At 43.0% G+C, this 27,083-nt stretch overlaps 1 non-coding gene and 2 pseudogenes across 1 annotated transcript; 1 reads left to right on the top strand and 2 right to left on the bottom strand.

Annotated features, from left to right (window-relative positions):
• LOC130018851 (RNA-binding motif protein, X-linked 2-like) overlaps positions 1-23,866 on the top strand; it is a 61,467-nt pseudogene extending 37,601 nt beyond the window's left edge.
• Positions 9,878-9,984, bottom strand: LOC130018853 (U6 spliceosomal RNA). Its single transcript, XR_008791655.1, has one exon. It is a non-coding gene; the product is annotated as a U6 spliceosomal RNA (small nuclear RNA).
• A 1,482-nt stretch (positions 23,867-25,348) lies between the features above and the next one.
• On the bottom strand, positions 25,349-26,019 carry LOC130018846 (elongation factor 1-beta-like; annotated as a pseudogene).
• Between the last annotated feature and the right edge of the window lie 1,064 nt (positions 26,020-27,083).

Raw genomic sequence — 27,083 nt, 5'->3', positions numbered from 1 at the left:
GGGCCCACACCTGGTGGTGCTCCTGCGTTTCTCCTGGCTCAGTGCACCGGGATCACGACTGGCGGTGTCTGGAATTATATGGTATGCCAGAGATGGGACCCACGATTTTGGCCACGGGCACGGCAAGCGCCTTACCCATTGTACCATTTTTCCAGCACCCTTATTTCTGTTCTTTTTCCAGGCTTTCATTTTTCCCCTCCGTTTCTCACCCTCCCATCCCATCTTTTTTTTTTTCATTAATGAAACACCATGAAGTACAGTTGAAGACTTACAAGTTGTTGTGCTTGGGTTTTGGTTATAGAATTGATTGAGTACCAATCCCACCACCTGTGCCCATTCTCCACCCCCACCAATACTGGTATCCCACTCCAACCCCCATCCCCCATCTCACCCTGCCTCTGTGGTAGGGCAGTCCCTTTTGTTCTCGCTCTCCTTTTGGGTGCTGTGGTCTGCAGAAGAGACATTGGGTGGCAGTCATGTTCGGTCTATAGACTACTTTCAGCATGCATCTCCCATCCTGGGCAGATCTTCCCAGAACCCTTTATTTGGTGCTCCCTTCTCTATCTGAGCTGCCTTTACCCCTAGATTCTGCCTCTGAGCCATGGAGTGAACAACCTGGTATTTATCACAGCTGTTCTTCGGTGTTAGTCTCTTATTTTGTTACTCTATGTTACCCAGATGAATGCGATCTTTCTATGTCTGTCCCTCTCTTTCAGACTCATTTCACTTAGCATGATATTTTCCATGTAGTACCACTTGTATATATATTTCATGACTTCCTTTTTCTAACTGCTACATAGTACTCCATTGTGTAGATGTACTAAAGTTTCTTTAACCAGTCATCTGTTCTCGGGCACTAAGATTTTTTCCATATTCTAACTACTGTCAACAGTGCTGCAATGAACAAACAAGTGCAGATGTGACTTCGACTATACTTTTTTGCCTCTCTGGGGTATATTCCCAGGAGTGGTATTGCTGGGTCAAATGGGAGCTCAGTTTCTAATTTTTTGAGAATCGTCCATACTGTTTTCAAGAAGGGATGAACCGGTCAGCATTCCCACCAGCAGTGAAGGAGGGTCCCTTTCTCGCCACATCCGTGCCAACACAGGTTGCTTTTGTTCTTTTGAATGTGGGCCAGTCTCTGTGGTGTGAAATGATATCTCATTGTGGTTTTGATCTGCATCTCCCTGATGATTAATCATGTAGAGCATTTCTCGTGTGCCTTTTAGCCATTCGGTTTTCTTCTTCGAGAAAGTCTCTGCTCATTTCATTGCCCCACTTTTTAATGGGGTTGGGTGTTTTTTCTTGTGGAGTTCAACCAGTATTTTGTATATCCTTGATATCAACCCCTTGTCGGATGTGTATTTGGAGAATATCCTTTCCCATTCTGTAGATTGTCTTTGTATTTTGGTCAGTGTTTCTTTGGAGGTGCAGAAGCTTCTTGGTTTAAGATAGTCCCATTTGTCTATCTCTTTTCACTTGGTTGGCCAGTGGCGTGGCATCTTTGAAGATACCATTAGCTTCAATATCATGGAGGGTTTTGCCAACTTTGTTTTCAATGTACCTTATGGATTCCGGTCTGATGTTGAGGTATTTGATCTATTTTGATCTTACATTTTTTTCATGGTTTTAGGCAGAGGTCTAAGCCCAGTTTTTTGCATGTAGTCATCCAGTTTTGCCAGCACCATTTGTTAAAAAGGCTTTTCTTACTCCACTTCGCATTTCTTGTTCCTTTATCAAAGATTAGATGAGCATTTGTTTGAGGGGAGATGCCAGTATATTCAATCCTGTTCCATAGGTCTGCAGCTCTGCCTTTGTTTCAGTACCATGCTGTTTTAATTAATACTGCTTTGTAGTAGAATTTGAGGTTTGGGAGGTTAATTCCTCCCATTTTCTTTTTCCCAAGTGTTGCTTTAGCTATTTGTGGGGGCTTATTGTTCCATATAAATTTCAGGAATGTTTGCTCCATTTCTTTGAAGAATGTCATGGGTATCCTAATAGGGATCGCATTGAATTTGTACAGTGCTTTGGGAAGTATTGCCATTTTGACAATATTAATTCTCTCGATCATGAACAGGGGATATTTTTCCATTTCCTCGCGTCCTCTTTTTATTTCCAGAAGTAGCGTTTTGTAGTTTTCTTTGCACACGTCCTTTACTTCCTTCACTTCACTTAACTTAATCACTTAACTTCCCGTTAGTCGGCGATTTGCTCGAGCGGACGCCAGTAACGTCTCCATTTGTCCCTGTCGCGTGCTAGTGTAGCCCAATGGCATCTGTTCGCTCCGGGAACATGAAGGGCCTCAAACCGATCGTTCATGATCTTCACGAAGACGTCTGACCATCTGGTAGGTGGGCGGCTACGCTGTCTTTTGACATCCCGTGGAATCCAGTCGGTAACAGCTCTAGTCCAGCGGTCATCTTTAAATCTCATTACGTGACCAGCCCATCTGATTTTCGACACTTTGGCAAATGAGACAGCGTCCCTGATTCTTGATCGTCGACGGATGTCAGAACTCCGGATTCTTTCTCTCATTTGAGTGAAACGTGATATTCCAAGCATAGCTCTTTCTATTCTTCTTTAGGAGACCTGAATAGCGTTCTCATCTTGTTTGCGTAGGGCCCAGGTCTGTGAGGCATATGTTAATGTAGAAACAACAGTGGAATCAAAGAGACGTGCCCGGAGCCGGAGGTTCTTCGTCCTCTTAGCTATTTCTTCGACGTTCTTGAAGGCGTTCCAAGCCGCTCTCTTCCTCCTGGGCAGCTCGGGTGCCAGGTCATTTGTCATGTTGACCTCTCGACCTAGGTACACATAGCTGTTGCATTCGGAGATGGTCGTTCCATTGAGAGTGAATGGGGAGTCAGGAACGAGGCTGTTTCTCATAAACATTGTCTTCGTAAGATTCAGCTGTAGTCCTACCTTTCCACACTCACGGTCAAAGTCGGCCAGCATTTGTGTCGCTTGGCTGATGTTTGGTGTTATTAGAACAATGCCATCAGCAAAGCGGAGGTGGTGTAATTGCCGACCATCTATCTTCACTCCCATTCCTTCCCATTCCAGTCGTCGCATGATGTTCTCGAGGGTGGCATTGAAGAGTTTCGGTGAAATGGTATCACCCTGCTGCTCCCCTCTCTTGACATCAACGATCACTTCTTTGTAGAAGTACTTCCTTAGTTAAACTAATTCCTAGGTAGTTGATTTTGTGGCATACAATTGTGAACGGGATTGTTTTCTTCATGTCATTTTCTTCTCTCTCACTATTTGCGTATAGGAAAGCCATGGACTTTTGGGTATTGATTTTGTAGCCTGCCGCTTTATGATACAAGTCAATCATTTTTAGGAGTTTCTTTTTTTTTTATTTTTGTGTCACACCCAGCAATGCACAGGGGTTAGTCCTGGCTCTGCCCTCAGGAATTACCCCTGTCAGTGCTCAGGGTACCATGTCGGATGCGGGGACATTGAACCTGGGTTGGCAGCGTGCAAGGCAAACTCCCTACCCGTTGTGCTATTGCTCCAGCCCCTCTAGGAGTTTCTTGGTAGTGGTTTTAGGGTTCTCTAAGTATAGTATCATATCATCTGCGAATACTGAGAGCTTGATTTCTTCCTTTCCTATTTAGATGCCCTTAATCTCTTTTCCTTGCCGAATCGCTAATGCTAGTAATTCCAGTACTATGTTGAACAGTAGTGGAGACAGTGTACATCCTTGTCTCATCCCTGATCTTAGGGGAAAGGCTCTCAGTTATTCCCCATTGAGGATGATGCTTGCTGTATGCTTGTGGTTGATGGCTTTAACTATATTGAGGAAAGACCCCTCTCTCCCCAATTTGGCGTGAGTTTTCATCATAAACGGGTCCTAGATCTTGTCAAATGCTTTCTCTGCATCTATTGATATGATCATATGCTTTTTATCTTTTCTTTTTTTATATGATGGATTATGTAGATTGATTCCCGAATGTTAAACCATCCTTGCATCCACGGGATGATCCCACTTGCTCATGGTGTATGATCTTTTTGATGAGTTGTTGAAATCTATTTGCTAGTATTTTGTTGAGAATCTTTGCATCCGTGTTCATCAGGGATATTGGCCTGTAGTTTCCTTTTTTGTGGTGTCTTTGCTTCCTTTTGGTATTAGAGAGATATGGGCTTCATAGAAACTGTTTGGGAGAGTTTCTGTGTTTTCAATTTCCTGGAAATTGCTTGTTGTTCCCTATGAGATTTCTGTTGCTGATCTTCAAGCGCGCTGATCCTCTCTTCAGCTGCACTTATCCTATTGCTAAGGGTATTTACTTGCTTTTTAGTTTCACCTACTGAATCCTTTATTTGTGACGCTTCTTTGTGTAGCTATTTTATTTCTGCTCTCATTTCTTCCTGTATTTTCTCGACTATCTGTTCTATTGTTTCTTTCATTTCTCCTTTTAGTATTCTGGACATCTCTTCCATTGACTCTTTGAGTAGATCCTTGAAGACCCTCTGCATTTTGTCCCGGAACTCTTATTCAAAGAGAGCATGCATAATTGTGGACAATCTCGGTTGAGGATTCGCGATTCTTTTCTTCGTATTCTCCTTGTAGTGGAGATTTGCGTTGTTTCTTCATGTTGCTTTGGTTGCTAGAGGTAGAATGCTGAAATCACAGGCACTGTTCCGTCTTATCGTGGGAAAGGATTTTGGTTAAGATTGGTTGATGGTAGCCACCCTTCTCCCAGTCTAGAGTCCGACTTTCTATCGGTAGCTTGCCGGGCTCTCCGAGAGGGGCGGAGGAATCGAACTTGTGTCGGCCATGTTGGCTGTGTACAAGGCAAACGCCCTACCGCTGTGCTGTCGCTCCAGCCCTGACATTGAGTGAAGCTTTGGAGGAGGTGCTTTTTAGGATTGAGATTGTATAGCTTATTTCATACTGGCCTTTTGTTAGAAGTAGAGTAGGCCAGTGGGATGTTGTTATATTGTAGTAGAGGTGGTCAGAAATTTTTGGTCGGTATTAGGAGACAAAGTATGGGATGAAAGTCCTGAGTGCTCAGATTGGGAAATATAACTGTGGCCAGGAGAAGGACACACCCACTTCTGGGAGGCCACGCAGCCTATGTAGTGGCCACGCCCCTGGCCTGCCCCCCTCCCGTTGCCCTCTCCTTCACCCTCCCTGTGCTCTCCCCCTCTTATTCCCATTCTCCCTGCTCTCCTCATCCCCTGTCCTCCTCTATTATTTAATGCTGTACAGTTTCCTGTATTCTTCATTTTTAATTTTTTACTTTTTGGGTCACACCCGGCCTTGCACAGGGGTTACTCCTAGCTTACTCACTCGGGAATTACTCCTGGGGCCATATAGGATGCTGGGAATCGAAACCGGCTTGGTCACGTGCACGGCAAACGCCCTACCCACTGTGCTATCGCTCCAGTCCCTGTCCTTTCACCCTTCTCCTCCTCTTATAATCCTCTCCTTGTTTCCTTCTTCCCTTCTCCCCTTCATACTCTTTCCCTCTCCTCTTCCCCTTTTCTCCCCTCCTCCTCTTTCCCTCCCCTTCCTCAGTTTTCTCTCTGTCCCCCTGGACTTTCCCATGCCTCTCTTCCCCCCACTTCTTCCCTCTCCCCTTCTCTCTCCTCCTTCCTCTTTTTTTTGCCTTCCTCTACCCCTCCCACCTCTCCCGCTTTCCACTTCCCCATGCCCTCCCTCTTTTCTTTTTCCTTACCTTCCTCTTCCCATTTCCCTTCCCCCCTTTGCCCTACTCTCTTCTACCTCTTCCCCCTCTTTCCTTTTTCCTCCTCTACCCCACACTCCTCTCTTCTCCTTCCCCCTGCTCCTCTTCACTTTCCCCTTCCTCTCCTTGGTTTCCCTGGGGCACATTCCTGGCTGCTTTGAACAATCTCATGAGTCATACTAATAAACCCATTCATTGAGGTAGGTTATATTTTAATAAGGCATTACTTTTGTGAAATGCCTAAAAGTTTCCTTCTTAATCTTTAGTCTTTGAGAGGTAGGGTTGATATTTGCATATTTAAACTGATTTTTTGGGGGGGCAAGGAGATAGTGGGTTAGGGGCACAGTTTTTGTTTTGTTTTGTTTTTTATTTTTTTGCTTTTTGGGTCACACCCGGGGATGCACGTGGTTATTCCTGGCTCTGCACTCGGGAATTACCCTTTGCAGTGCTCAGGGGACTATAAGGGATACTGGGAATTGAACCTGGATCGGCCGCGTGCAAGGCAAACGCCGTATTCGCTATGCTATTGCTCCAGCCCCAGGGTTGCAGATTATTAAAGTAGGTCTAGTGTCCCCCAGCACTAAAATCCTGCTCACAGCATCAACCCATGCAGCCTTGGTGGCCCCAGCGCACTTCCAGGTGGCACTGGAGGTTCCCCAAGCTGTAGTGTCAGTGTATCACCACATCCTTGGGGCCTTAGAGTGAGTTGTCTGACCCAGTATCCAGGGAATGGTCCTTGGGCTCTGCTTGGAAGACCCCTTTGAAAACATTTTTTGAAGGTACCTATGGTGTATAAAGAGCGTATGACTTTAAATTTTTTTTTATTTTTGAGCCACAGGCAGTATTGCTCAGGATTACTGCTGTTTCTGAGCTCAGGGCTTCCTTCTGTTGGGGCTTGGGGACCATATCTGGTGCACAGGATTGAACCTAGGCCAGCTGCATATAAGACAAGCTCTCTACCTGCTGTAGTATGACTCTGGTCAACTTTATATATATATTTATATATATATATGTGTGTGTGTATGTATATACATACACATATACACAGATACATACATGCATATGTATTTATATGTATACACACATATATGTATATATAATCATATATCCATACACATATTTCGGTTAGGGGGCCACACCTGCTGTGCTATTGGTTTACTACTGCCTCTACATACAGAGATCATTTCTGGGCATGGGGGAATGATATTGGGTGCTGGGGTCAAAGTTGGGTTGGTACATGTAAGATGAGCATCTGCTATACTATCTCTTTAACTGCTGATAATGTATTTTAAGATACATTTGTGTTGTTGGAAACTTAACTCCTTTGTCTACAATTTTTTTGTTTTGAGGGACACCAATAGTACGTAGGTAAGGCCTTGAAATTGGCTTTCCTTAGTTGCTCACCACTTACCACATAGGGTCCCCTGGATATCTCTAGGAGTGATCTTTGAGCATAGTTGAATGTGGCAAGATCATTGAAACAAAACATTTTCAAAACAAAAACAAATTGGGGGTTTTGAGGAAAATTTATTTGGGTCCATTGGTGGTTTTCTTGACCTTTCCATGTTCAAACTTAAAAACTATTCTATACTACTGGTGTGGGCTGGAGCAGTAGCACAGCAGTAGGGCCTGTGCCTTGTGTGCAGCCGGCCCGGCCAAGCCGGTTTTGATTCCTCCGCCCCTCTCGGAAAGCCTGGCAAGCTACTGAGAGTATCTTGCCCGCAAGGCAAAGCTTGGAAAGCTACCCGTGACGTATTCGATATGCCAAACACAGTGACAACAAGTCTCACGATGGAGACGTTACTGGGCCCGCTCAAGCAATCGAAGAACAACAGGAGGACAGTGCTACTACTGGTGTAATGTATTCTATTAGATTGTGAGTTCAGATCCTCTTTTTTGATAACCTCAAGGCTAGGCCTAGGGCCTTGTAGATAGTACATGCTTGGTAAATGTTTGAACTGAAATGTGATTTTTCTCTTCTAGGTGGACTTCCTTATGAACTGACTGAAGGTGCTGTTTATCTGTGTTTTTGCCCAGTAAGTTCGCTTTAATTTTCTCCTTTCTAGATTATCTGTGTCATTTTCTTCCATGATGAAATTTGTTTCCATACAAATTGTAAGCTGGCTGGCATTTCTGCATAGGGAGAGCTCAATTCAAGATTTTGCTTTAGTTCTACCCAGGACGTAGATCTAGAGCTCTCCCAGTCTGGAAAATCCAACAATTTGTCTCTAGGCTTCGGCTCTGTTTCTATTGCTTTTGTTCTTCTTCTTTTTTTTTATTTTTCGTTGCAGAGTCCTTCAAGCAGTTACTCCTGACTGTGCTTAGGAATCACTCTTCATTTTTCTTTTTGGGTCACACCTGGCAATGTGCAAGGGTTACTCGTGGCTCAGGATTTACTTCTGGCATTGCTCAGGGGACAAATGGCCTGCTGGGAATTGAATCAGGAATCGGCCACATGCAAGGCAGGCACCCTACCAGCTGTGCTATCACTCCAGCCCCAGAACCGCCCATGGTGTGTGGTGCTGGGGATTGAACTCCTGTCAGCTGCATGCAAGTAAGGGCTGTACCCCCTGTATTTTCTCTATGGATATTTCCTTGATCTTTCATTGAGACTTTTTAAACTTGGATCTATAGTAGAGCAGATGAAAGGACTTTTAGATAGCTACAGTTCCCCTACAAGGTTTCTTTTTGACCCCCTACAGACTAGGGATAACAGCCCTTCTCTGCCCACACCTGTGTGACACTATCCATTTAGGCAAAGTATACAGGATGTAGGGGAAAAGAACTAATGGTTTTGGTTGTAGTTTGCTTTCTTTGTTTTCAGATAAGTGTGAGGTTAGTGAGCCGACCAGATCTCCTGTGGCTGGAGAGCTTAGGGGACAGTAGTTTCTGGTCAGGGGATGCGTACAACAGAGGTTAGAAGGCCGTGGGAAAGAAACTTGGCAATGCTTTTTATGAGAAGTGAGCCATAGGTATAGGTTTTGGCCATCCCACTCAAGCTGAGAGTTCTGGCAGGGGTTGAGGTGTCTTCCTCCTAGCTTCTGGGTGTTGGGGAGGTTCACAGTAGGTACAGCACATGATTTCCATTTCTTCATGGTATCTGTTCCTGTCTAGTCTCTCATCTAGGGCTGCATCCTTCAATATCACTGGCCTGCATACTGGTCCATGGACTTGTGTTTGAAGACCTATTAATCTAGATGATTTTGTCTTGTTTCTATTGAGTGATGGTCAGCTAGTATGTGTATTCTAGTTTTCGCTCCACAGTGCTCTTCATAAAGACCTTTTGGCATTGTTAATAATGACTTTGAAAACCATTTTTGATTTAGATCATTTGTCTAGGATTGGGTTCGAGCAGAGTGGTTTACTCTATGGGGGTAATATGAGAGATTTTGTAGGGTTATGGAACTGTCTTTGGAATTTTGGAAAAGTGTGTTTTCTGGAGACAAACCTAAGGACAACAAACAACCATTGGCAAATGCACTGCATAGTTTTTTTTTTAAATTCTTAATTGTCTTTTATTTGTGAGCAGTGTTTCCAGTAGTTTACTACTATAAGTTAAACCATAATATATATTTTAGCATGCTGCTCTTCTTTGTGAAATTATTGGATTAATGTGGCTAGTTTTCTCTTTACTGATTTTTAATTTTTTTTTCGTTGTGAGGCCATACTAGTCTCTGTTTAAGTATCATTTCTGAGGAGCTCTAGGGACCATATGTGGTTATCTAATATGGTTTGGTTTTGTGCAAGTCAAGCACCCTGCCTGCTGTACTGTCTCTCCAGTCCCTCTTTGCTAACTATTAAATGTTACTTTAAGATGTTTTTATATTATTTTCAGATTGCTCTCTATAAAGGTTTTCCGGCTTTCCGCTCAATAGTATGCCCCCTTTTTCTGAATTCTAATCAACAGTGATTTGTTATTTTAAAATTATTTGCCATTGACTTTCTTTCTGAAATTTATCTTATTAAAGAATTGTGGTTTCCAGAGTCATTGAAAGTTGAGTTTTAGACATTTATTTCATCATCAGCCCTACCACCAGTGTTCCGTTATTCCCTCCCACCTCAACCCCCACATCATCCTCCACCTGAAAACTTGGCAGGAGCATGACAAGTTTCCGTGGTTGCAGCGTAGATCCCATGTTTTCAGTTTTTGTATTTCCTTGCTTTCTCTTTTATTTTTAAAAATTTTTTTAAATATGGAATGCTTCACAAATTTGCATGTCATCCTTGTGCACTGGCCATGCTAATCATCTCTGTATTTTTCCAATTTTAATATATGTGCTGCCAAAGCGAGCACTTGCTTTATCTTTTCGTTTGCTTTTAAATTCATCATCACTGTATCATTGTAGCACAGTCATCCCATTGTTCATCGATTTCTTTGAGCAGGCACCAGTAAGGTCTCCTTTCGTCCTCAGCTGAGATTTTCACAAGTTCCACATTGGAGACTTTCTCAGGGTCAGAGGAATGAGAGCCATCATTGTTACTGGGTTTTGGCATATCGAATACGCCATGGGGAGCTTGCCAGACTCTGCCATGCTGTTGGGATACTGTTGGTAACCTGCTGGGCTCTCTGAGAGCGAGAACTAGACACCGAGAGGTCATGCGGCCGGAAATGTGGCTGCATGCTTTCAGGAGCTTGGTTCATCAGCAGAGACATTAAACATCTTTTTCATAGATCAACAGATCATTATTCTTTTTAGTATGCTATGTACTTTGCCTATTTTTTTCTAGTGTTGTGTTCCTCATTAGTGATTTTACAAGCCTCCTTGATAGAATATGGATATAGTTTTGTTATATCATTTTATCATGTATTAATGGGCTGGAGCGATAGCACAGCGGGTAGGGCATTTTCCTTGCATGCGGCCAACATGGCCGACCCGAGTTTGATTCCTCTGCTTCTCTCGGAGAGCCCGGCAAGCTACCGAGAGTATCTCACCTGTACGGCAAAGCCTGGCAAGCTACTCATGACGTATTCAATATGCCAAACACAGAAACAACAAAGTCTCAATATGGACACGTTACTGGGCCCGCTGGAGAAAATTGATGAACAATGAGAGGACAATGACAGTGACATGTATTAATTGATTTTTAAAAATGTGATATACTAGGATGGAGAGAATACATAGATTAAGGTCCTTGCCTTGCATACCATTTTTGGCTACAGTAGTGGTTCATTTTTGAGCACTTTATATGATTTCTTGAACACAGAGCCAGAAGTTGCCACAGAACTCTCCTGGGTGTCCTTCCCCCACCCCAATTTGATGTGTGATAGTACTGTGCCTTTATTCTTTCATGTTGAAAAGTTTTCAATTTGAGGTCTAAAGAGGCCTTTTTAACCGATTCCTCTACTGTTTCTTTGCTTTTTATTTTGAAATACTACTTATATTTCATGTTAATATATTTTATATGTTTATTTCAGACGTAATACAGAAAAACTATAAAATGCAAGGAATGCCACAGTATTCCCTTAGCCAAGTCCCTGAATATTAGCATTGTACCTAATTGCTACTACTATTTTTTATTAGAGAAACACCATGAGGTACAGTTACTGACTTACAAATTTTTGTGCTTGGGTTTTAGTTATACAGTGATCAAGTACCCATCCCTCCACCAGCACCCATCCTCCACCACCACGGGTCCCAGCATCCCTCCAACTCCCCATCCCCCCATCGCACCCTTTAATACATGCCTCTGTGGTAGGGCATTCCCTTTTGTTCTCTCTCTCTCCTTTTGGGTCCTATAGATTGCAAGAGATGCATTGAGTGGCAATCATGTTTGGTCTATAGTCTACTTTCAGCATGCTTCTCCCACCCTGGGAGGATCCTCCCAACACCCTTTATTTGGTGCTCTCTTCTCTATCTGAGCTTCCTTTTCCCCTAGCGCGTGTGGCTGGCCTCCAAGTCATGGAGCAAAACTCCTGGTACTAATCTCGGCCACTCCTGGGTGTTAGTCTCCGATTTTGTTGCTTTATGTTCCCTGGATGAATGCAAACTTTCTGTGTCTATCCCGCTTTTTCTCACTCATTTCGCTTAACATGATAGTTCCACTTGTATTACCACTTGTATGTGAATGTCATGACTTCATCTTTTCTAACAGCTACATAGTACTCCATTGTGTAAATATACCAAAGATTCTTCAACCAGTCATCTGTTCTCGGGCACTCAGGTTTTATCCAGATTGTGGCTATTCGAAAGAGTGCTGATCCCTATAAGGATACCCATGATATTCTTGAAAGAAATGGAGCAAACACTCCTGAAACTTATATGGAACAATAAGCCCCCACAAAGAGCTAAAGCAATTCTAGGGACAAAGATAATGGGTGGAATCAACCTCCCCAACTTGAAGCTCTACTACAAAGCAGTAATAGTTAAAACAGCATGGTACTGGAACAAAGGCAGAGCTGCAGACGAATTGAACCGATTTGAATATACTGACATCTCCTCCCAAGCATATGCTCATCTAATCTTCTGTAAGGGGGCAAAAAAGTGAAATGGAGCAGGGAAACCCTCTTTAATAAATTGTGCTGGCAAAAGTGGATGGCTACATGCAAAAAAGTGGGCTCAGATCTCTGCCTAACGCCATGCACAAAAGTATGATCAAAATGGATTTATGACCGCAACATCAGACCGAAATCCATAAAGTTCATTGAAGACAAAGTTGGCAAAACCCTCCATGATATTGAAGCTAATGGTATCTTCAAAGATGTCACGCCACTGGCCGAGCAAGTGAAAACAGAGATAGACAAATGGGACTATCTTAAACCAAGAAGCTTCTGCACCTCCAAAGAAATACTGACCAAAGTACAAAGACAGTCTACAGAATGGGAAAGGATATTTTCCAAATACACATCCGACAAGGGGTTGATATCAAGGATATACAACGTACTGGCGGAACTCCACAAGAAGAAAACACCCAACCCCATCAAAAATTGGGCGAGGAAATGAACAGAAACTTTCGCACAGAAGAAATCCGAATGGCTAAAAGGCACATGAGAAAATGCTCTACATCACTAATCATCAGGGACATGCAGATCAAAATAAGGAGATATCATTTCACACCACAGAGACTGGCCCACATCCAAAAGAACAAAAGCGACCGATGCTGGTGTGGATGTGGCGAGAAAGGGACCCTCCTTCACCGCTGGTGGGAATGCCGACTGGTCCAACCCTTTTGGAAAACAGTATGGACGATTCTCCAAAAATTAGAAATAGAGCTCCCATTTTTCCCAGCAATACCATCCTGGGAATATATCCCAGAGAGGCAAAAAACGTATAGTCAGAGTGACATCTGCACTTGTTATTGCTATTTTTACCTGTTTCACAGTTTCTGATTTTACTAAGTTATCAGAGAGTCCATTGCAAGACATGATTTGTGGGTTTGGACCATGCCTGGCGATGATCAGGGATTACTCCTGGCTGTGCACTCAGGAATTACTCGTGGTGGTGCTTGGGGTAGCACATGGGATGCTGGGGATTGAACCCCAGTCACAAGGCAAGTGCCTTTGTGCTGCCCTCCAGGTCAGTACCAAGATCTTTCAGTTTGTGTTTCCAAAAACTAAGGCCATCAGGAAATCAACACTGATACAGAACTATGATGAACCTTTTGGTTTTCTTCCGTTTCACCCTCTGTCTCATAAAACCCTTTTTTGTCTCTGGCCCATACCCAGTGGTTCTTAGGGGCTACTCCCAGTCCATTGCTCAGGGTCGTTCTCACTGGTGCTCAGGGGACCATGTGGTGCTGGTGATCAAATCTGGATCTCCAGCATGCAATGCAGTTGTACCAGCCCTTTGAGCCATCTCCCCAACTTGCTGATAATCTCTTTATTGTAGGAGAAAAATTGCTTTGTGGTCCTTGATCTGTCATGTGCCCCTCTCGGAGAGCCTGGCAAGCTACCGAGAGTATTCGATATGCCAGACACAGTAACAACAAAGTCTCCAATGGAGACGTTACTGGGCCCGCTCGAGCAAATCTGTCATGTAAATTATAAAAATTTTAGTCTTTTTTATTTTGCCAGAGAGAAAGTACCAGGATAAAGGTGCTTGTCTTGCATGTGGGTAACCCTGGTTTTTATTTTTTTTTGGGGGGGGTAATATAATTTTTCTTTTATTTATGGGATTGCTATTATTTTTTTTTTACATTTAAATTTTTTTTTTAGATTTTTAGTAGTGAAACACCATGAGGTACAATTGTGGATTTACAAATTTTTTTGCTTTGGATTCATTTATACAATGATTGTATACCCATCTCTCCACCAGTGGCCATTCTCCACCACCACTGATCCCAGTATCCCTCACACCCCCCGTCTCCCCCCATCACAGCCTGCTTTTGTAAATTTTATTGAATCGCCGTGAGAAAGTTATAAGCTTTTATGTTTGGGTTACAGTCACACAATGATCAAACACCCATCCCTCCACCAGTGCACATTCCCCACTACCAATATTCCCGGTATACTCCCCCCTTTTCCCACCCTCCCCCTGCCTCCATGGCAGACATGATTCCCCATATTCTCTCTCTACTTTTGGGCATTATGGTTTGCAATACAGACCCTGAGAGGTTACCATGTTTGATCCTTTATCCACTTTCTGCACACATCTCCCATCCCAACCGATTCCTCCAGCCACCTTTTTCTTAGCGATCCCTTCTATATTCCAGCTGCCTTCTCACCTTTGCTCATGAGGCAGGCTTCCAGCTATGGAGTAATCTATCTGTCCTGTGTATCTACTATCTTTAGGTGTCAGCCTCGTGTTATGTTGTTTTATACTCCACAAGGGCTGGAGTGATAGCACAGCAGTAGGGCGCTTGCCTTGCACGCAGCCAACATGGCCGACCCGAGTTCGATTCCTCAGCCCATCTCAGAGAGCCTGGCAAGCTCCCCGTGATGGATTCGATATGCCAAACATAGTAACAACAAAGTCTCCAATGAAGACGTTACTGGGCCCGCTCGAGCAAATCGATGATCAACGGGAGGGCCTTTACCTTTTACCTTTTATTTATTTTATACTCCACAAATGAGTGGAGTCCTTCTGCGTCTGTCCCTTTCTTTCTGACTCATTTCACTTAGCATGATACTTTCCATGTTTATCCATTTATAAGCAAAGTTTATGACTTCATCTCTCCTGAGAGCTGCATAGTATTCCATTGTATAGATGCCCCAAAGTTTCTAGGGCACTTGGGCACTTGGCCCAGATTTTGGCTATTGTGAACAGTGCTGCAATGAACATAGAGGTACAGATGTCATTACTACTGTGCTTTTTTGCATCCTTGGGATATAGTCCCAGAAGTGTTATTGTGGGGTCATATGGAAGCTCACTTTCTAGTTTTCGAAGAATTGTCCATATTGTTTTCCAGAAAGACTGGACTAGTGGGCATTCCCACCAACAGTGAAAGAGTGTCCCTTTACCCCCACATCCATGCCAGCACTGGTTGCTTTTGTTCTTTTGAATGTGTGCCAGTCTCTGTGGTGTGAGATGATATCTCATTGTTGTCTTGATTTGCATCTCCCTGATGGCTAGCAATGTGGAGAATTTTTTCATGTGCCTTTTGGCCATTTGTATTTCTTTTTTGAGGAAACTTCTGTTCATTTCTTCCCCCCATTTTTTTCATGGGGTTGGAGGTTTTTTTCTTGTACAATTCTACTTGTGTCTTGTATATCCTGCATATTAATCCCGTATCAGATGGGTATTTATTAGGTAAATATTCGTTCACATTCTGTGGGCTCTTTTTGTATTTTTGCCACGGTTTCTTTTGAAGTGCAGAAGCTTCTTAGTTTGATGTAGTCCCATTTGTGTATGTTTGCTTCCACTTGCATGGGGCTGACCCTGTGTTAATGTCCAGCATTGGTCCCCTGAGTGCCTAGAATGACCCCTGAGTATAGAGCTAGGATTAACCCCCGAGCACCTCTGGGTATTTATTATAGGATAAAACTCATTTTTAGGGTGTTCATTTTTTAAAAGTTTTTGTTGAGTATTGATAACAGTGTCTCACATGTGCTGTAATGCTGAGCCATCTTCCTAGCCCCTGTAAGTTTTAGTGCAATTATTTTGTAATCATCGCCTGAATCAGAATGAAGCTCAGTTTCATTACCCTCAAACTTTCTTCACGTGGTACCTTTTATAGTCTTCTCTTTGATTTTATTTCTGTATGTTTTTCCTTTGAGGTTGGGCACTCCCAGCTGTGCTCAGGGTTTACTCCTGGCTCTGTACTCCATGATTCTTATTCCTGGTAGGCTCGAGCGACCATATGTGGTTTTTGTTTTCTGGTTTTGCTTTTTTTTTGTTTTTTTGGCCACAGCCTGTGGTGCTTTGATATTCCTGGCTCAGTACTCTGAAATCATTTCTGGTGGACTCTGAACCAACTCCCCCTCCCCCGCCGCCGTTTGATAATTTTATGTGGCAAAGTGTATCATTATTTCATGTTTCTGGATTTGTAATCAATTATAGGTGTTTCTACTCACCCACTGCTCTTTTTTTTCTCATGTGTAAGATTTTAGTGCCATAAATTGAAATCCCTGATCCATTTATAGTTATTTTTATGAATATTTGTGGGACATGGATTCAGTTTGTCTTTTCAAATGGCTAATTTTTGTAAATTGAAACATTAACCGTACCATATTTGTATACTAATTCATATACGCTTGACTTTCTTGGTGTTTTTCTTCCTTTTTATTGGTTTATTTATTCATGACACATACCAAGTAGCTAATCTTATGAGCTATTCAGAGTTTTTCTAGTTCTTATTTTTTTTCCCTTTTTGGGTCACACCCGGCAATGCACAGGGGTTACTCCTGGCTTTGCATTCAGGAATTACTCCTGGCTGTGCTCGGGGCACCATGTAGAATGCTGGGAATCAGACCCGCGTCAGCCACGTGCAAGGCAAACTCCCTACCTGCTGTGCTATCATTCCAGCCCCATTCCTAGTTATTCTTATGTTCATTTTTCCACAAGAATGTTGGAAACAATTTACTCTGCTCCAGGGGAAAAAATGTGTGCACTTTAAAAGTGGAATTGCGTGAAATTTATATATTATTTTTTGAAGGACTTTTATTTTTGCTTTTTTTAAAATTTTTTATTAGTGAATCACCATGAGGTACAATTACAGACTTGCAAACTTTCATGCTTGCATTTCAGTCATACAATGATCGAGTACCCATCCCTCCACCAGTGCCCATTTTCCACCACCAATGGTCCCAGCATCCCTCCCACCACCCCGCCCCGTCCCTTCCACCCCACCCCGCCTCTGTGGCAGGGCATTCCCTGTTGGCTCTCTCTCTCTTCTTTTGGGTGTTGTGGTTTGCAGTAGAGCTATTACGTGGCCATTATGTTCAGTCTATACTCTACATTCACCCTGCATCTCCCCTCCCAATTGGGCCCTCCTAGCACCCTTCTCTATCTGAGCTGCCTTTTCCCCCAGCATGTGAGGCCGGCTTCCTAGCTGTGGAGTAATCCTCCTGGTACTTATTTCTACTAATCTTGGGTGTTGGTCTCCCATTCTGTTACTTTATATTCTAGAAATAAGTGCAACCTGAGAAGGATTTTTAGTGCCTTTGTTATGTTGGGTTATCCTAACCAACAACAAACGATATTTTCCCCTCAATTTTATTTTTATAATGTTGTTCACAAGAATTTATTACATTCAGTATCCCAACACCAATTCTACCTTCATTACACCTTCTCACCCCCATTGTTTCAGGTTGTCCGTCCACCAGTTAAGCCTGCCCCCAAAGAAAGCCATAGGTAATTTATTTTGTATTGTTTGCTATGAATAATATGTTACAAATGATTCAGAAATGTTTTCTTTGAGAAAATTGTGTGAAGATTTTTGTATCTCACCCTAGAGCCATTAAACCCAACAAGGGATATTTTTATATTTATTTAATTCTATGTTTCTTTGAGGAGTTTTAAAAGTTTTACTTAAGATACAATTTGTAGTTTATTTTTCTTTTGGGGTCATACCTGATGGTGCTCATGGCTTATTCCTGGCTCTGTTGTCAGTGACCCCTTGTTTCAGGGCTCAGGGCCCATTTGTCATACCAAAGATTAAGCCAGGTCTGCCACATTTAAGGCAAGCACTTTGACCCCTGTACTGTCTGTCCAGCCCTGTTCAAGTCTTTTCATTATTTATATGTTTACTTATTATTTTGGCCAGACTCTGCAGGGCTCAGGGTTGATTCCTGGCTCTGCATTCAGGAATTAGACCTGGTGGTGCTAGGTGGATCTTTTACTGGGAATAGAACCCAGGTTGGATATGTGTAAGGCATGTGCCCTACCCAATGTACTCTTCATCGGGTCCCTCAAGTTTATGTATTTATTTATATTTGTTTTTGGACCATACACGGCAATACTCAGGGGTTACTCCTGGCTCTGTACTCAGAAAGATTCCCTGGTGCTTCTTAGGGGATCATTTGGGATACCGTGGATCAAATCCGGGTCTGACACTTGCAAGGCAACTGCCCACACTACTGTACTTTTACTCTGACCCCTCAAGTTTATTTATTTATTTATTTATTTATTTTGGTTTTTGGGTCTCACCCAGCGATTCTCAGAGGTTATTCCTGGTTCTGCACTCAGGAATAACTCCTGGCGGTGCTTGGGGAACATATGGGATGCCGGGTATTGAACCCAGGTCACCCACGTGCAAGGCAAATGCCCTACCCAATGTGCTATTGCTCCAGCCATTAAATAGGTAAATAGTTCATGAAATCACTTTAGCTGTTTTTAGTCGTTTCTGTTATAAGATGCTAGATTTTGGCAGAAATTTTGTGTCTATGATTATGTTTATAATGTATTCATCAATTTTTTTTGTTCTTTTTGTTATTTGTCCCACTCCAGTGATGCCTGGGAACTTTCCCTAGCTCGGTGCTGGGGGATTACTTCTGGTGGTGCCTGGGGGACCATTTGATACCAGGGATTGAGCCTAGGTGGCCTACCTACAAAGCATATGCTGAAACGCACTAAGATTTCTGTTTGATATTTTCTTTTTGTGACTCTAGTAAAAATATTATTTTGTTTTTGTTTTTGTTCCTCACTTGGCAATAGTCATGGCTTTGCGCTCAGGAATCGTTCCTGGTGGTGCTCGGGAGAATGTATGGGATGCCCGGGATTGAACGTCATTCGGCCGTGTGCAGGGCAAGCACTTTACCAGATTTACTGTTGTCCTGGTGACACCATGCTCTACTCAGGAATTACTCCTGGCTCTGTGCTCTGGGATCTCTCCTGGGAATGATTGGATATATTAATTGGTGGGGGGAATTTTGAGTCTTAATTTTTATCACTATTTTTAAACTTTTTATTTCTACTTTTAATTGAGTCACTGTAAGCTAGACCCTTACAAAGCTGTTCAAGATTAGGTTTCAGTCAGTGTTCCAACACCCATCTCTCCCAAGTTTACATTTCCCAGCACCAGTGTCCCCAGTTTCCCCTCCCATCACCTTCCCCCCACCCCCCAGCCTGCCTCTATGGCAGGCACTACTCATCTCTTCATTCACTTTTTAAATGGGACATTTCCTATTATATCCTTGAGTAACTTTTTTTGTCTTGTTTAGGGGTGCCACACCAGTGGTGCTCAGGGATCACTCCTGGTCGGGCTCAAGAGACCATATGGGGTGCTAGGGATTGAACCGGGTTGACTGCATGCAAGGCAAGAGCTCTACCCACTGTCCTGCTCTAGTTCCCTCCGTATACCTTTTTATAGTTAATCTTCATTCGTCATCTGGTTCTAGCTTCGTCTTTTATACTCAGTATTTAAGTTTTGTTTGTCAAGCATTCTGAACATTTTATTTCTAATAGTGTGTCTTTTTTGTAAATAAATAGATACGGTGAGATTGTTACCATAAATCTGGTACAGGATAAGAAGCCTGGGAAATCCAAGTGATTTCTGCTTCCTTTGCTATGAAGTCCAGCAGAGCACAATACTGGAGGTTGACAATTTTAATGGCATCAAGGTGGGTATAAGTAATAAACAGGATTTCGCTGAAGGTTTCTGATGTAGTAGTTTAGTTTTATTTTTCCCCTGGTTCAGAAAGTCCCAGGGGCCACCAGGATGAGACATAAAGAGTTTCAGGGGTGTGGAAAAATGGTTCTAGGAAGCAATTACATGGGCCTCTGCCCCAGTCAGCACTTTTTTCTTCCTCAGTATTAGCTATTTCTCCACCCACCCAGGGAGGCCTTTGTTTCTTACCTTTCCCTCCTCAACACTGTAGTTCTCCAGCCCAGGAGAGTGACTCGTGGAGAATGTATCAATGATTGCACCAATAATCAGGAGTTTCAAGGATAGCATGGAATGGGGATATAGGTTTCCATTTTATGGAGCCTATATTCAAATTGCCTCAAAGAAGGAATGGTTTTCAAAACATATTTTTTCTTTTCGGGTTGTATGCAGCAATGCTCAGGGGTTACTCCTCGCTCTGCACTCAGGAATTACTTCTGGCCTTGCTGGGGATGGAATGCTGGGGATCAAACCTGGATCCGTCAGCTACAAGGCAAATGCCCTACCCTCTGTGCTATCGCTCCGGCCCCTCAAAAATATTTATTTATTTATTTATTGCTTTTTGGGTCACACCTGGCAATGCACAGGGGTTACTCCCGGCTCATGCACTCAGGAATTACTGCTGGCGGTGCTCAGGGGACCATATGGGATGCTGGGAATCGAACCCGGGTCAGCCGCGTGCAAGGCAAATGCCCTACCCGCTGTGCTATCGCATCAACCCCTCAAAAGTGTTTTAAATGGGAAATAGGATAGATGAAAAGAGGTAGATTAGACTTAAAGATAAGACTAAAATCAGACCTTGTATTGGAACAATAAAAGCTAGACTTTGGGAATGTAGAGTGCCTGATGCCTATAGAATTAAGTATGTATCGGGGACTGAAGTGATCCTACAGTGGGTAAGGCTCATACCTTACCTGTGGCTGACCAGGGTTATGATCTGGACACCCTATATGACCTTCTGAGCACATTCAGTAGTGGCTCAACTCCCCCCACCATCAAAAAAGAATTTTTAAGTCTATGCTTGAAAAATGAAATGGTTTTGTTTGATGTGAGTAATTACTATTTTGTTCCTTGCACAGAGTTTGTGTTTCACAGCAAAGTATAAGTGTGAACTAGTCACAAAATTTCCCAGAGTTTTTTTTTATGTCATGACATAAATAGAGCACAAAAATATTTGTATGGCACACAGGGGTAAACTGACCGATGATGCTAGTGCACTTGCCTCAGGGGCTCAGTAGCCCTCAGGCCCCATGTGGTTGCCCTGAGAGCAGAGAAAATTGCTAGCTGGGAAAAAGTGCTCAAACACACCAGTTGGGCAAACAGTGTTGGAGATTTTCCCAGAGATTGAAATATCAGGAAGTTGGTGTGGATCACTTAGTTTGGAAGGAGGGCTGTCTTTGATGATGCGTTGGCTTTTTGTCTTAGATCAAAGGACAAACTATTCGAGTGGATCATGTGTCTAACTATAGGGCTCCTAAGGACTCAGATGAACTGGATGATGTGACCAGACTGCTTCAGGAGAAGGGCTGTTGGGCTCACATGCCTTCAAACAGTTCAGCTGAGGACTCTGAAGATGACAAACCCACCAAAAAAAAAACACACACAAAAGAAGGTAAAATGTTATGACCAAAAAAGATTCTAGGTGGTCTTAATTGTTTTTTTTCTTATGAATAAAGCTGTTTATGTAACCATAGAAAGGTATGTTTACTTTCTAATAGGAAATGTTCATATACAAAGCTCTCTAGAAATCATGACTTAGTAAACTTGTTTATGTCAAGATACAAATGTAGATACTCAATTTTTTTTCTTTTTGGGTCGTACCCGGCAATACACAGGGGTTACTCCTAGCTTTGCACTCAGGAATTACTCCTGGTGTTGCTCGGGGTACTATATGAGATTCTGGGAATCGAACTTGGGTTGGCAGTGTGCAAGGCAAACACCCTACCTGCGATGTTATTGCTCCAGCCCTGATACTCATTTTATTTTATCTCGACTTCCCTAGAGAAAAGTAAATTTAAAGAATATACTGATGTGCATACACACTTTCTAGAAAATCATTGAAGACATTTTCACCGCTCATCATTTTTAAATTGGAGGATGATAATTTGAATCTTTTGACTCTGCATCTTATAGACTTTGCTCTTTTTTGCTGTCTTGCCATGAATATACTATTAAAATTCAAGTTATTAGACTGGATGATAATAGTACAGCGAGTGGGTAGGGCGTTTGATTTATACACAGAACCAGAGTTTGATCTCTTGCATACCATGTGGTCCTCCAAGCACCACCACCCCAACTTCAAGTTAATTTTTGGGGGGTGGGAGGTCACACCCGTTGGTGCTTTGGCTTACTCCTGGTTCTGCATTTGATGCAGTGTATTTAGAAAATAAGTACGTTGGGGGAGAGCTTTTTATTTTTTCATTTCCTTTTTGTGGCTCCCTTCCATTTTTTTTAATCTCCAGACAAAAAGGGGGAAAAAGAAAATGAAGACAGAAAAGTGGGAGGTACAGCCAGAACCAGAGGTCTCCTGTTCATCACCCAGAAGCAAGATGCTAAAGGAAAACGATTCCCCCGAATGTAAAAAGTTCATCAGCAAGAACTCTGAAAAGGTTCTGAAGTCAGAGTCCGGAGAGGGGATGAAGCAGTACCACAGCTCCCCTGAGGTCAGGACTGTTGGAGTACACGGAGCTTAGGTTTATCAGATTGTACCCATCACAGTGCTCCCGAGTCACTCCCATTACTTTGTCTGTCTGTAACCTCTTCTATGCTCTCTTCCCCAACCAATTTGTAAGGTCTCATCCTGCTTAGACACTGAAGCTGTACTGTAAGTTAATATTGTCTTTCTCCTCTCCTTATGTCTTTTGAGCAGTTAACCTTAATGCAATGTCCTTTTGTATAGATACAGGAAGACAATTAATTACTATGCTCCGTAACTTAGGAATTGATTGGCTTTGAATGTTATTCACTCCTGGGCATCTGCCTTCTCAACTTAAGCCTCAGTTGCCCTACTTCCTAGCACCCCAAGGGCAGGGTCCCGACGTGGGACTGGATGGAACCAGGGCAAGCCGGTAAGTTATGTGCTACCCTGGCATCGTGATGGGCCAGGCCAAGGTGCCACGATTCTTAACTATAAGTTAAGAGTTTGATCATAGGCAAATGATGTCATGATCCAAAAGTAACGACGAGACTAGGGCCCTGCTGCTAGGAATAGGAAAGATATCTGGCCTGAGCACTGCAGTCTGAGATCGAGATGGTCCTAGGAGAGCAATTCTATAAGCTCAAAGTATTTCTTACTGTGTCCATACAAAATGATTAATATTATGTATGCTTATATATTGGTTGGACAAGGAGAGGAGAAACACGTCCTAGAAGCAGTTTCCTGTGTGTCCTGACTAGAGTGGATGAGACTGCTTTTATGGAGATGTAGATTCCAAGCTCTAGCAGACTGGTCTTTGTTGTGCTAATCTATGTGCTTGTAGCTTGTGAAAAGGTGAGGCCAGGATTACTGGCCTGGGGATGTAAGGAAACAATGTATGTTTGCTGCCTCAATGTTCTTTCTGTAACTCCTTTTGATGACATCATTATATTGCGCCCTTCAGAGGTACTATGATCTAGATAAGGGAGATTTCAGGGCTCTCTGGGGGACACGTGCATCAGAGAACCTGGGAAGATGGGGCTGAGGACAGAAGCGGAGAGAACAAAGGCGCACGTGCTCGAGGATTCCTGAGGCCTCCATGACATACATCTCTTCCATGTAATAAACGGCTACTAAGACCAACTAGCTTGGCCTCGTTCCTTCCTTCACCTGACCATCGCCATCGACCTCCCTGGAGTGGGGAAGTGGCCAGACCGCCGGCCGTTTTATTTTTTGTGTGTTTACACAAGGACAGACTCCCACTCCAGAGCAGAGGCCATAGACAGGGAGCCAAAGAAGGAGAAGCCCAAACAGGAACACAGGTCTTTAAGTAGGAGGGAGGAAAGGGAAGAAAAGAACAGGGATAGGAACAGAAATCAAAGATCAGATATGCAAGTTCGCTGGCAGGCACAAGGAGCGTTCTGAATGGCATGGTCGAAGGAGTAGGAGTAGGAGCAGTGATAAATCCCACAGGTATCAAAGATCCTGGCACTCCCGGGATTGGCGATCCCCCACTTCCAGAGACTACAGGCATCACTGAGACTGCAGCCAATTGAGTTGCTTCGTAGAATAGGACATGGAATGGTGTGTTCTTGTGTGCGTGTGTGTGTGTGTGTGCGTGTGTGTGTGTGTGTTGGGTCCCACTAGGAGCTACTCATGACTTACTCCTAGCTCTGTGCTCAGGGGTCAATCCTGGCAGGGCTCAGGACCATATGAGGTTCTGGGGACTCAACTTAGGGCAGCTGCATGGAAGAGGAACACCCTGTCCACCGAACTGTCTCTCTGGCCCCAGATTTGAACTGTTCTAAGAAGCAGTTTTTAGAAAGCAAAACCAATTATTTCTCTCTTTTGATATGTAAAATCTTTTGAAGCTCAATTATTTTATTCGCTTGTGTATCAATCCTTGAGAGAGATATACTTCCTAAAGTCTGATATCCTTACTTTTTTTGGGCGGGGAAGGCAGGTAACACCTGGCGATGCTTAGTGATTCCTCCTGGCTCTGCACTCAGATATTACTCTTGGTAGTGCTTGGGAGACCATATTGGATGCCATGGAGACTGAACGCAGGTTAGCTATGTGCAGTTCCTATGCCTGACCTGCTTTTTTATCTCTCCATTTCCTGATATTCTTAATTTTTTATGCACAGTTTGTTGTCCTTGGGAATATATTTGCCATTAATCAGATTACATGTGCTAAAAATGGTTCATATATAGATCCAAGAACCTATACCCCCCCAAGTAGGGTGAAAAATATTTAAGAAATGGGAAAATAGGTGTTCTTGATTTTTCATCTGTGTTTGATGACTTTCCATCTGGCAGATAAAACCATAGAGATGTGTGACTTAATTCGGGTTAAGTAGCATGACATAGATACAATAATGAAGCTGTTAGTCTCTTCTGTGCATATTGAGATGTGCCTTTTCCTGAATCATTTTGTTGTTGATACATTCCCACATATTTTCCTTGCAGTTTATTTTTATTGAGAAATTGACACAACAAAATTCACCTCGTACAAAAATGTAGTTTTTCAAAATTGCCTTAAAATTGGTTTGAAATACTGTGAAGGTTCTCCTGTTAGCTTCAGACCTTTGTATGTATATAATTGTCACAACATCCACCACCAAGTTTTGGGTGCTATCCCACCACCAAAAAGACCCCAGCTGGTTCCTTCCACTACCTACTCCTTCTCTCAGAGAGTCACCATTGTATTCCTTCAGTCTAGCAAGTTTGTTATTTTCTTTCCTTTTTACTTTTTTGGTGAAGCAAGAGCGTTTTATTATTTTTTAAAACTTAAAATAATTGTTTTTTTTTTTTTTTTGGTAAGACCCGGTGAAGCTCAAGGGTTGCTGCTAGCTCTACCCTCAGTAATTATTCCTTGCTGTACTCGGGAACCACATGGGATTCTGGGGGTAGAATGCAGGTTGGTCCTGTGCAAGGCAAATGCTTCACTCACCGTTCTGCTGTCCCGGCCCTGAAGCAATTTAGTTTTGTTGTTTTTGTTGTTCCTGCAAGCCTTTATTGAAGAGCCGTGATCCATAATGGATTTAAATCTCATTGAAAGCAGCCACATCCATGGACTGCACCTAGTACTCAAAAGCAGTGATCTGCTCCTCCAGCATATCTGTTCCAACTTTATCATCTTCAACCACACACTGTATTTGAAGTTTGCTAATTACGTATCCTACTGGTACTAGTTTGGTAGAGCCCCAAACCAAGCCATCTGCTTGAATGCTTCTGATGCACTCCTCTAATTTTGCCATCTCCGTTTCATCTTCCCAAGGCTTCACATCTAGTAAGATGGAAGACTTGGCAACAAGTTCAGTTTTTTTGGCTTTCTTTGATTCATACTGTGCAAGGCGTTCTTCTCTTAGATTCTTTGCTTCTTCGCTCCCCTCATCCTCATCAGATCCAAAGAGATTAATGTCGTCATCATCTTTACTGTCCCCAGCTCCACTTCCCGTGGTGTCTTCCACATTAGCAGGGCCACATTTGCCCAGAGCTTTCTTCACCCCTAGCAGACTGGCCTTCTCCTTCTCGAAGGACTTGATGTGGTTGTACCAGCGAAGGGCATGATACAAGGGGGTGGGCCTGTGACCTCCTCAAACACCGCCACGTTGGTCTGTGACGACACGTACCCCTCGATGTAGCTTTTGTCCGCCAGGTAATCTTTGAGCACCTGGAGGCCTGCGGGAGTCTTCTGAACTCCAAATCCCATGGCGCTTGGCTGCTGCTGCTGGGGCGAGTCTGCCGAGGGAAAGGGTGACGCGGAGCGAGGAGGCAAGAAACGCTCGCCTCTAAGAGGCAGGAAAAAAAGGGCAAAGGAATTTAGTTCTAATTAAAACTTGAAAATCTGTGAGGACAGAGAAAGGAAGAAATGTGTGTTCGGGAGAGAACACAGGATTCTCCAGAGTAGAAAAAGGCAAGTAAAGAACACAGAAGCAAGTGGTATGCATGTTTAAGTGAGTACACGGGCTTAAAGAGCAAGCCAATTTTGTTATTTCTTCGGGGTGTACTTTCTTTAGTAATGCATACTCCAAATGAGTAAATAGTGATGATTGTCTTTAACTTCCAGACTTGGTCTATTCCATTTTGTCCAGAATGACATTTTATCTTTTAAAATGACAGAATAGTATTCCAGTGTCAGTATGCTCTTGCTTCTTTGGCTAGTCATATGTGGATGGGCATTTAGGTGAATTCCTATCTTTTCCCTATTTTGAATATGATATAATCAAAAAGGGGTGTAAATGTCTCTAGATAAGTGTTTTTTATGTCAGATGACTGCCCAGGAGTTTTTTTTTTTCCAGAAGTGATTTTGTTGTGTCAAAGAATTTCTTTTCTTGTTTTGTATTTTAGGCCATATCTAGCTCTGTTCAGGGCTTACTTTTGGCTTTCTACTCAGGAATCACTCCTGGCAGGTTTGGGGTAACATATGCTTTTCAGGGGACCAAACCCGGTTCGGCTGCGTGCAAGGCACAGCAGCTACTTGAATACTCTTTCCAATCATTGAGTGTTAACCATTATTTTGCGTCACACCTGCGGATCAAAGGGGTTACTCCTGGATTTGCACTAGGGAATTCCACCTGGCGGTGCACAGGGGATTATATGGGATGCTGGGAATCTTACCCGGGTTGACTGATTGCAAGGAGAATGCCCTCCCCGCTGTGCTATAATGCTCCAGCACCGAGAATTAACCATTTTATTGGTAACATTAGTGGCATTTGGTCAATTCATAGTGTTGTGAAAGCACCACTTCTGTCTAGTTCAAAGTATTTTAATCTG

Source organism: Sorex fumeus, unplaced genomic scaffold, assembly GCF_029834395.1.
Source record: "Sorex fumeus unplaced genomic scaffold, SorFum_2.1 ptg000293c, whole genome shotgun sequence".
Classification (NCBI taxonomy): Eukaryota; Metazoa; Chordata; class Mammalia; order Eulipotyphla; family Soricidae; genus Sorex; species Sorex fumeus.
The sequence above is the reverse complement of the archived record's forward strand: the minus strand, read 5'-3'. Positions and strand labels throughout refer to the sequence as shown.